This window comes from Myotis myotis, unplaced genomic scaffold, assembly GCF_014108235.1.
Source record: "Myotis myotis isolate mMyoMyo1 unplaced genomic scaffold, mMyoMyo1.p scaffold_m19_p_1, whole genome shotgun sequence".
Lineage (NCBI taxonomy): Eukaryota > Metazoa > Chordata > Mammalia > Chiroptera > Vespertilionidae > Myotis > Myotis myotis.
The window spans coordinates 60,456,824-60,468,713 of record NW_023416313.1 but is presented as its reverse complement, the minus strand read 5'-3'; the positions used below and the strand labels follow the sequence as shown (position 1 = coordinate 60,468,713).

The 11,890-nt window shown below is 37.9% G+C and overlaps 1 non-coding gene across 1 annotated transcript; it reads left to right on the top strand.

Moving 5' to 3' along the window:
- The first annotated feature begins 11,297 nt into the window (after positions 1-11,297).
- Positions 11,298-11,400, top strand: LOC118661270. The gene has a single exon (XR_004969245.1). It is a non-coding gene; the product is annotated as a U6 spliceosomal RNA (small nuclear RNA).
- Positions 11,401-11,890: the final 490 nt, after the last annotated feature.

The following is an 11,890-nucleotide window of genomic DNA, read 5'->3' as shown; positions in this document are numbered from 1 at the left end:
ATGTCAGGCAGTCCTCTGGGTGTGGATGCACCCATCTCCTCTGAAGGCTTTCCAGACCACTGTTTCATAATGCCAACCAATATGATGGATGTTCTCTCTTGCCTACAGTTGATGTGGTGACATTGTGCTCTCCCCAGTAAGCTCTAAGCTATACCAGAAAGAAAACAAACAACCAGCAAACTTGTCTTGGGTGAATAGGTCAATTCTTCTTGCTCAGTCCACAAGCCCTTTGCTTATGTTCCCCACTGACAGTAGAATATGGAAGGCAGGATTGCAATCAACAGATCGCATTCTGGGAGTATTTGTACTGTGATTACTGTTCAAAGTTCTAGAGAAGACAGTGTTCTATGTTTATGCTATAAAATTTTGAACAGTAATTTTAACATGACCAGGAAACAATTATTCACACTTTCTTAGATATACTAAGATTTGAATGTGTAGTTATCATTAAGGAAGCATAGTAACAACCTTCTTTGAGAGAGTCATTGGAAACCAGTATTCAATAGCAGCTCTGCAGTGAGATAAAACTCCTCAATTTCTCAGTATTCCTGAAAGGAAAACTAACTTCCTGAGAACTTAATAGTCCATGAGAATGAAATCTGTAGCCCTCTGTCTGGGTAATTGTTCTGACACAGCCTGGAGGAAGTCCCTAAATGAAGCCCCAGGGTGCCAGGAGGACTGAAGACTATCTCACTAAGTAAAGGAGGAATGAGGCCCAGGAACTTGGAGACATCCTTAGTTTGGAAAAGCAGAGACACAAGGGACTATAGGTCCTGGAGAGATTTAATTTACACACCAAAGGTTTGAATTAGGATTTGGTCTCTTTACTTTTCCAGAGACAACACCAGAGTTAGAATTGCTGACTGAGTGCTTCAATCACACCATGTGTATAAGTCTTGTTTCCAGACCTCCCACCTACTCACACAGGCTTGTACTGGTTCATGAGAGCCCACTGTGCCCAACACCTCCCACCTCTGCAGTTGGTGACATCATATTGGTAATCTTAAACTGACCATGATGAGGCACCACAAAAATCGGCAAATGCTACAAATCAAAGATTTTGTTTTTATGGGGGCCAATTATTCAATATTGACCAGCATACCATTAATCTAGGTTTGTGGATCTGGACCCAGGTGTGCAGGTAGCATTATATTTCAGTCCAATATAATGACTCCTGGAGAGACCACTAAGAATTTCAAGTCCACAATTTTCCATTTATAGTTCATATAGTTTTCAATGTGTATTTAATTACCTTGGGGCAACTTCCAAAACTAGGTGATTCTCACTCTATAAATCATTACATATCTTTTTAAAAAAAATCTTATAGTATTTATTTTCTGAACATTGTGTTCCCCTGTATATTTCTCAAAGGCAGAATAAAAGGTTTAAAATCAGAGCACTAATTTTTCCCCTATCTCTGTTATGTTGGGAGTTCTGTGAAACTTCCCCCCTAGGCAGAATTAATTGTTCATGCATTTTGCTCAAACTGTTAATATTGCATTTATCACATTGTGTTACTGTCAGACTTTCCCTGCCTCTTCTCTTGGCAGGATCATGAGCTGCTCAAAGGCCTCCTATTCTCCTTATCACCACTAGTACCTAAAATGCTACCTGGCTTCTAGTAGGCACTCAATAATGGTTGAGTTCACTTGAGCAGGCTCCAAAGAAAATAAATGCAGCCAGCTTCTTTTGCTAGATAGCCCTCAATTAAAAGGGGGCTGCATTTTAGAAAGCTAGCAATAAATTCTTCTTCTAGGTCACAAAAATACTCAAACTATTTCTTCTACAGGGGAATTCAAATTACATAAAAAGATTTAATAAGAAAGGAAGAGATGAAACGGTACAGAGACAGTGTATCTAAACTCTATGTTATCAGGAACTTAGTGCTTTGGAACTACTGGCCTAAAGAGACTCTGTAGCCTTCTGGAAAACTGAGGATAATAATACCAACTTTAACTGCATCCCAAGGTTGATATGAGAAGTAAATGCTTAAAATGTTCCTAAAAATCCTTTGAAAGCTTTAATATACCAAACAAATAAAAATTATTATTCTATCTGCTGAGACTTAGAAATTTGGAAATTTCTAGCACTTCTACGACTCTGAGATCTTTCAATATTGACCAGCATACCATTATTTCAGTATTACCTTTGGAAGCCTGTCTCCGCATGCTGAGACATATACTCACCCAGAGTCACCACCAAATAAATCTAGTCTCCTACCTTCCTTTTTATTATTAATTTATTTTTATTATTATTATTATTTTGCTATTTAAAAAGTACTTTAATTTAAACTGAAATACTAACCAGTTGGTACTGCCATCTAGTGACTTACATAAACCAGTCAGCTAACTCCATAAAACAGCTGTTCAGATGTTTAAATAAATCCACAGCATAAATATTCAATTCTCTGAAAGTTACATTTGCCTCCAATTTACATAAAGCCTTTTAATCAGAAAAGTGCTACTGAAAGTTCTTTTAAAAAAGAACATGTCACTAGTACCTTGTTGCATAGCTGCCTTGCAGGATTATAGCATTCATTATTAATTTTGCAAAGTGTTTTAACTATTACCAGCAGAGACCTAAATCTTGATATCTACACTAGCAGCATTTCTTTTTCTGCATCAGGAGATGAAGGGATGCTTTGGTGCCCTCAAAGATGGAATTATTCTGGATTTAACATTGCCATTATATCTTTGCTCAAGTATCCAAATACTTGACCCTCAGTGACAGGGATCAAGCTGTTAGAACCAGAACAAACTGCACCAATCTTACACAATTTCTCAGACCATTGTCAATGGAAATGGAATGGGAGGGTGTGTTGTGTCCTGTGATGTACTCTCTGTGGTCAATGTACTGTCATTGATGGTTTATACAGAAATGCCAGGATTCAGTATATGACATGAGGCCTGCAGCCTGCATGCTATGTAAGACATGTGGCTTTGGACATTGATCCTGACACAGCTAATAATGAGAAAAGCAATTTTCTTTTCTTTTTTCTTTTTTTTTTCTTTTTTTGCCCCAAACCTCATAAGTCTGGAGTCAATTTTTTTTTTTAATATTTTTATTGATTTTTTTTTTTTTACAGAGAGGAAGGGAGAGGGATAGAGAGTTAGAAACATCAATGAGAGAGAAACATTGATCAGCTGCCTCCTGCACACCCCCTACTGGGGATGTGCCCACAACCAAGGTACATGCCGTTGACCAGAATCGAACCTGGGACCCTTCAGTCCTCAGGCTGACGCTCTGTCCACGGAGCCAAACTGGTTAGGGCTGGAGTCTACTTTTAATTACACTTTTCTTATATCACGCTTTTTATCCAACGATAGTTAAAAACTTATTGTACAATTTTTCTCCATTACTACCAATTTTTCTAAATGTAACATTGTGCCATTTCCTCTCTTTTAAAGAATATGGTAACATAAAAAGCAAAAACCAAAACCTGGGTTCCCAAATACTTATGAGATTGTGCTTTGTTTTTTTTACTCTGATTCACCGAAGAAAGTCAGGTCCCTCTCTCTTGTATGCTTTTAGCAAGCACTCTGTCTTGCTGTTGAGTCGTATTTATCATAATAGTAATTAATTATAGTTAAACACCTGAAACATCTGCAACCCTGCTAGAAGGTAGGCAACTTAAGAGCAGGACGGAGAGCACCTGCCTGGGCCCTCTTCCCCTCCCTAGAGTCCGGCACAGCGTCTTCCTACAGAGAGGCACCCAAAAGAAAATCTATTGAATGAAAAAAGAAATGAACGAGTGCTGAAGATTAAACCTTAACACGATTTCTTCTATACATCATCCCTACGTATTATAAACCACACACACACACACACACAAAAACTATCCCTACCATTTTTTTGAACCTTAGCTCTACTAACCCAGCTTTTTCACGGATGATCTATTACATCTTATCCTAACCAACTGATTCCTTTGTGCTCAATTTCCCAACTTGTGAAATGCCGGGAGCCGGTCCATCCTTGCTGTTTCAAGGGACCTGGCATATATGGCATACTGTTCTTAATATGTTTGCTCACCTTCTTGGCACTATGTGTTTTAACCAAGGTCACCTCTCTGAGAAAGGTTGTTTCCCCAGGTAGGGATTGTCCCCTGAAGTTAGGGAGGGAAAGAAACTCCTTAACTAAGTGCCAAGCGGGTAATTAATCACTTTAACTACGAACAATCATGCTTAAGCTACATAATCTTTACTCCCTGGAATGGAGATAAGAAACGCCCTAACCTTTGGAATAGAGATTGATAGGATTGGAATCAACTGGTATAAATACAGATGTAACAAGACAACAGAACCCACACAGAACCTACACACAGAACCTCTCTGGAGATCCAGACCAGAACTTGGCTGGAGATCCTGGCTGGAGATCCTGGCTAGGCTGCTGATCAACTGAACACTGTCTCCGTGTCCTTCCTTCTTTGCCGACTCCGTCTATGCCTTTGGGAACCCCTGGACCTGCTGGGGTTGGACCCCGACAGTGAAATCATAATATTACAGTGAAAGAATGACCTTTTATCTCTTTCTTCTATTAATTATGTTTTATTTCTACTTTATAGCTTATTGCCGTGGCCAGACCTAAAAGAACAATGTTAAATAACAACGATGATGGAAAGACGAGACACTTGGGTTTTAAAGACCAGTATGAAAGGCCATTTGAAATACACTGTTTTCAAAGCTGTGTTGTCGAAGTTCTTTCTGAGGAGTATGTGTCTAAGGAGCTCTAAGATATTTCAAAGTCTTAAAGTCTAAGATCAAAATGAGAAAAACTGAATAGAGAAAAGGCATAGTTTCTTTTAAACAAGCTGCTATTTTAACCTTTAAACCCAATAAAATATTTGAGGGCTGGCAATTAGTTGAAAAGCAGAGATTATTCCATCACCTTCTGAGGTAATAACTTGCAAGGAAGCCCACAGATTCAATGTTTTAAGTATTCTTATCTTATTTGATCAATGTGATCTTTCTGTTCATTTTAATGATGGTGTTAACAGTAGGCTGTCCAAATCCTTTGATATAATGCTAATTATCAATTTCTAAGTCATGCTCAGAAGATGCCCAGGCTTACATTTACAGATATAATTATGTGAACTATCTCCTTAGCAGTCAAGGCCATAGATGTAAAATATAGGTTAAAATAGTAGCATTGAGAAATAATTATTTTCAAAATCTAGGGTTTCTTTTCATGATTTTTAAAAGCCTGCCCAAAAATAAATGCTTTGCCCTCATCAAACCACTCTTAATTTTTTCTCCCTCCATATGCTCTCTGGTATTTTCCTAATGTTCTACAAAAGACTTACCAACTTTAAATAATTCTCTGTCAATTAATCGTCATGAGGGAGGCCAATTCTCAGCCTCCCCTCACAATCACTCACCACTTACAGGAACTGCATGAGATTCAAATTCCTTCAGAGCTCAAAGACCCTGGTCCTTGGTCCCTGGTCCCTGCTCAATGGTATACAAAGTAGCCATGAACCAGAGAGAGGGACCCAACTGCCAAACAAAGGTTAAATTTGAACCCCTGATGTAGAACCATCCCCAGAGTAACCAAAAGCTGAGAAGGAAATCTTTCAATCAGGGAGGGAGCAGCCATTTCTGTGGTAGAAATAGATATGTATTATGCATACAAATTCATTTTTCTTGCTCAAATGTTTGGCTACACTAAATTTATGAAATTCCTTGTTCATTATTAAAGTCTCTCACATAACATAACCTCTAAGGGAATAATTTTATGGTGAAGGAAGTACAGCAATGTGTCTTGTCAGAGGATTTCCTGCTATAGAAACAATAGATAGAATAACATCAGCAAGATGGGCAACTAGGAGATCCTTGCTACCCTCCACCAACACAATGACTTAATTTCTAGGAAGAAATAGCTCCTAGAGAGCTCGAGATTCCCACAGTTTTCACCAATGAGAACCCCTGATTCTGTAGCCCCCAGGAGCCCAAATTGTCACATCTTCCTGGAGTCAGAGCTGTTGTACTCCATATCCAATCACCCCACTGTGCACTATTCCCAAGCAATATCTCTGTGCATCCTCAGGACCCAGTGCCACCACACATTCACCAGACCTGGAACCACCATGTGCACCTGGCCTGGTGCCCACATGTGCCCCTGGACCAGATATTGCTACTAGTATGCTTCCTTGTATCTTTACATTCTCCTGAATCCAGCACCCACAGAACCTGTGTGCCCTGTACCATCACATATCCCAACCGTTCAGCACTCTCACATTGACCCACAGGTGAAAGTCTTACCCTACTGAAGCCAGTGCGTAGAGTCTGGAGAACGTGATTATTTCTTCTAATGAGAGGCACCAATGCAAGGTTACAAGACACAGAAAATATCAGGAATATATGACACCACGGAAGGAACACAATACATTTTTAGTAACCAACCCCCTAAAATGGAGATCTATGAACTGTCTGACAAAGAATTTAAAATGATCTCTTTAAAGAAATTTAGTGAGCTTCCAGAGAACACACGCAACTCGATGAAGTCAGGAAAATAATACATGGACAGAGTTCAACAAAAAGACAGAAGTCACAAAAATTATGTATCAGAATTCCGTTTTTGAGTAGGGTTCTCTTTCTGGCTTGAAAACGGTCCCCTTCCTGTAGTGTTCTCACAGGATCCTGCTTCTGTGTCAATGTGGAAAGAAAAAAGTGCCCTCAGGTGTCTCCTCTTCTCTTATGAAGACATCAGTCCTATCAGATTGGGGCCCCACCCCTATGACCTCATTTCACAATAACTACCTTCCTAAAGACCCTATTTCCAAACACAATCAGATAGGAAGTTAGGGCTTTAGCATATAAATTGTAGAAGGACACAATTCATACCATAACATTCTTCCCTCTCGCCTCCCTCCCCAAATTCATGTTCTTCTCACATGAAAAAATCATTCATCTCAAAACAACATCCCCAAAACATTTTAATATAAACATTCCAGCACTAATTTGAAGTCCAAAATACCATGTAAATCAGACATGGGAGAGACTTTAGACATAATTCACCCTGAGACACAATTCCTCTCTAGCTGTAAATTTGCGAAAGTAGACGAGTCATGCACTTCGAAAAATACAATGGTGGGACAGGCATAGGCTAGGCACTCCCACTTCAAATGGGAGAAATAGGAAAGAAGAAAGTGGAGGGCATGCGGGGATGGGTCCCAAGGAGTCCCAAAGCTAGGGCAAATTCCAATAGACCCTAAGGTTAGAGAACAATCTTATAGGCTCAATAATTTGCTCTCAGGCCCACTGGGGCAGTAGCCCCCCTCCCAAGATCCTGAGGCTGTGGCCCTAACCCCTTCAGCCCTTTGCAAAAACAAAAAAACAAGAAAGTGGGCTGACCCTCTGAAACTAAGGAGGAAACAGCCTTACTCTGGGCCTGGGGTGCTAGGGGTAGCCCTGATAATCTTTGAATTGCCTTTATGGTCATTCTTCCCCTTTCTTATATGATATATCATACTCCCTGCTGGATAACTCAGTTGTCCCATCTGTAGAATCCTAGAAGCCTTAAAGCCTTTTTTTATTTCATGCTATTTCTGTTTCCTTCAGTTCAAACTAGCAGTGTCCTTAAACCCATCTCTATTCTGGGATTCTGCTGAGATTGTTGATAGAATAGAATCATGGGTAATTTCTTTATGGAGTGATTGTCCAGATACCCCCTTGGTATTTTCTCCAGAACATGTTTTGTGGGAGGGTGTTTTGTCAGAATGAGTAGGCTGAGAATTTTCCAAATCTTCAAGTTATGGTTCCTTTTTGCTGAACAATTCTTTCAGTGTATCTCTCTCCTTTCCCATTTTACTAAAAGCAGTGAAGAGAAATCAGGCCACACATTCAACACTTTGCTTACCAATCTCCTCAACTAAATATCCATCACTCACAAGACTAAAGACAAAGGAATTGTACATAAGCACTGTACTTAAATGGAGGGGGGTTTGCCCATGGGGGTACACGTTAATAATTCTGAAGCCACAATTAATGGATAGTGGAACTGAACAATCAAGTAAATAAATGGCAATGGTAGGAACCAGGTTTCTCATGGTTGGAGTGTGGAGTTACAGACAAGGGATAATTCATTTGGTAATGACTTAGAGGTCTAGACAACAGTATAAATTCATGTTTAGCTTATGACAAATGGTTACATAAAATGATATTTATGGATATGTGTATTTACACAGATTAGCAGACACACATATATTTTGCTCTGTCAGCTGAGAGGACCTAAAGGAAATGACACCCCAGAAGCAACAAGTATACCCAGTACCCAGATCTTGGTTCTTGGAACCATTCTCCAATAAAAAAGGTAGGATTCCTTGGAGAAATGACTAATTCTAGGACTGGGGCAGGAAATACACAAAATGAGCCTTTGAGCAACAAAGTAAGACTGTGTTGGATTATAATCCAAAGTATAAAATAAATATCCATAAATTCATATAGATATAAACAAGTGATTGAAAATATAAATAAGAAAGATTGACAAATCATTCTTGCAGAATAATTAAAAAAAAATTTTTAGGTACTTTATCAGATACTTCATCCTTGAGAAGGGGGAGTATTAATTCTCAACTCCTTGCATGTGTGTGGCTCATGGTGTCTTCCTTCCAAAGACTCCAGTCTGAAAAGAGAGAGAAAAGAGTAGCTTTACAGTAGAGAAATCTAGAGGAGCCTAAGAAGACATGATAATGAAATGCACTATGGTATCTTAGCTGGGATTCTGGAATAGACAAAAAAGGCACTAGGAAAAAGCTAAAAAAAAAAATTCGAAATAAAGTATGGACTTTAGTTTAAAATAACGTATCAATAATAGTAATTTAGTTATGACAATTGACCCAGACTAATGTAGGATGTCACTAATAAAGGAAAATGAGAATGGGGATATGGGAACTCTGTACTATGTTTGCAAATTTTTGTAAATCTAAATTTTACAAGTTTTGTAAATTGTAAAATTAAAAAGTTAATTTAAAAAAACAACTATCATTTAGATCCCTTTTCTCAAAATGAAAATATGTCTATGACAGACAATTAAGCTTAAAACACAGATTTTAAAAATATTGTCATAAACATTAGTGACAACAATAATTAATATTTTCCATCAAAATTCTTAAGAGATACTTATGAATGACTAGAAATTCCTAAAAATACATTCAACAGAGGTTTCCAGTTTACTGCAGTCTTGCCACATACAGTAAACTCAAACCTCTGCCACTCTGCCACTCATTTTACTCTAGGTTAACATACTTAATTCATGTATGCATTTATTTTTAAGTGGTTTTATGTATCTCATTATCAGCACTAACTAATGATAAAGATACAGGACATTTAAAAATGTATGCTCTGCCCTAGCTGGTTTGGCTCAGTGGATAGAGCGTCGGCCTCGGACTGAAGGGTCCCAGGTTTGATTCCGGTCAAGGGTATGTACCTTGGTTGTGGGCACATCCCCAGTAGGGGGTGTGCAGGAGGCAGCTGATCAATGTTTCTCACTCATCGATGTTTCTAACTGTCTATCCCTCTCCCTTCCTCTCTGTAAAAAAATCAATAAAATATATTAAAAAATAAATAAATAAAAATGTATGCTCTAAACTCATACATAAAGTTGTGGCATAATAATTCACTTCTTTTCATTATAAATGAAAAAAAAAACAACCCAAAGTTTTCGTGGTTTTTATTGTTGCCCTCCCACCTTTGTAACAGGAGTTAGGTCTGTCTTATTAACATACACCTGTACACACATCTGTGCACCACTTATAAACTGGTACCTTGAATGTTAACCACATAGAGTATTAACAAATCCACAATGAGTAAGGAATCAATAATTTCATCAGGCCCAAATCCAGCATCCCCCCCAAATGCTAAATGTTTGAAATATGCAGATAAACCTCTCAAAAAGGCATAAAGCACTAAGTCATTTATATAGCTATGTGGTCACTTAAACTTTTGGGGGACAGGGTAAGTGGACAAATGAATAAACTAACTATAAACATTTTTAATACTCAAAATCACTGATCATTGAATAACTTGAAGACATAAAAATGTATCTTACTCAAACTTTTACTTTTAGAATTTCTAATTTCTCAGTAATTTGATGAAAACATTTGTGTTATTTGGTGATACATTTACATATATTTTATCAAATAGCAAAAGATAATATGAATAGGAATATAAAATGATGGAAGAGACATTCATTTTAGTTTGTGATTAGCAAGAAATAAGCGAAGATCATGCAGAATAAAAGAAACAATAGAAGACATGTATATAGTATATCAAATAGAATGTGACTTAATTGTAGTAATAACTTAGACATTATATAAAGATAAATGCAATTATCAATTACCAGTCCATACATTCAGATGATAATAAATGGGTTTACTTATACTTATGAGGGGCTTTTCCAATAATGCTTACATATGATGAATTGGCTTACTCATTTGGGAAGGGGAAGAAAATAATTCAAAAGTGAGCTAATCTTTTCTCCACAGAATCAAAGATCACAATTATGGGGGAAAAAAGCAACACAGTTTTATGGAGAAATTAGCATAACTCTCTCAGGCTTTGTCTATCCACATCCAGCTATTTTAGGAATTGTTGAAGTAGTCAACAATTCAAACAGGAAGCTTCCCTTGCACTCAAGCAGTTGTTGGAATTTGACACTTTTTATTTTATTTGCATAATTATAAACTAGTAGTATATAAAATCATGAAAGCTAAAGATATCAATTATAATAAAGTTACTTGGCATTATATTAGGCAATTTCTAGAGTATTAATTACCCCCTTTCTCACACCTTAATTTTCCAGGAGCTGCTCTATGTTCTTCAGCCAATAGATGGGCCATACTTAGAAGACTTAGTTCCATTGGGGAGTGGGATCTTGGTTAATTTTTGTTGTCCTTAAGCCACTTTAAACTACCCAGGGTTTGTAATGTGCCTCATTTTTACTAAACCACAGTCTTTCTGTTAAACCTACTAAGCTCTCTTCACAGCCCACAATTGTACTTCTATTGTGGCTTTCTGTTGTGACTTCTGGTCTCCACCACTGGGACTTGATTGTTATCTCTGTCATATAAATACATTAGAAAACTTCATCCTGCACATAAGACATGCTTCCTTGCACTTGTACCACACATAATAACCTTTAAGAATTTGGTTATGTAGTAGTCAGAATTCCTGCTATGACCAGTAGAGAAGAAAACAAGACTATTAACTTTATTTTTATCTCAATACCATCCTGAGACTGGGTTGCATGGTTCACAGGGATACAAGTATTGTAATTATTTGTCATTAAAGCTTTATTTTGATGCTCACTTTGGTAGCACATACTAAAATGGAAACAGTACAGAGAAGATTAGCATGGCCCCTGTGCAAGGATGACATGCAAATTTGTGACACGTTCCATATTTTCTTTGCTTTTAATATATTTTTAATTGATTTTAGAGAGAGAGGAAGGGAAAGAGATAGAGATAGAAACATCGATGAGAGAGTTACATCAATGGGCTGCCTCCTGCACATCTCCTACTGAGGATCAAGCCCGCAACCTGGGCATGTGCTCTGACCAGGAATTGAACTGGTGACCTCTTGATTCATGGGTCAGTGCTTAACCACTGAACTGTCCTGGCATGTCCCATATTTTGTGCGATGTCCCAGTAGGCATCCTCACACTGTTTGTTGATTAACACACACACACACACACACACACACACACACACACACACACACACACACAAAACCACTTAATTTTCCAAAAGAAATGATCCTTATTTGATTCTTTAGCAGTGCTACCTTAGTTTACATGACAGACAGTACATGGTAAAGACACTGGCTATGCACCAAAAATTTGTGTTCTGTTCATAATACAGAGCAGTTTCTGGGATGCAGATGCTCAAATCGGGATT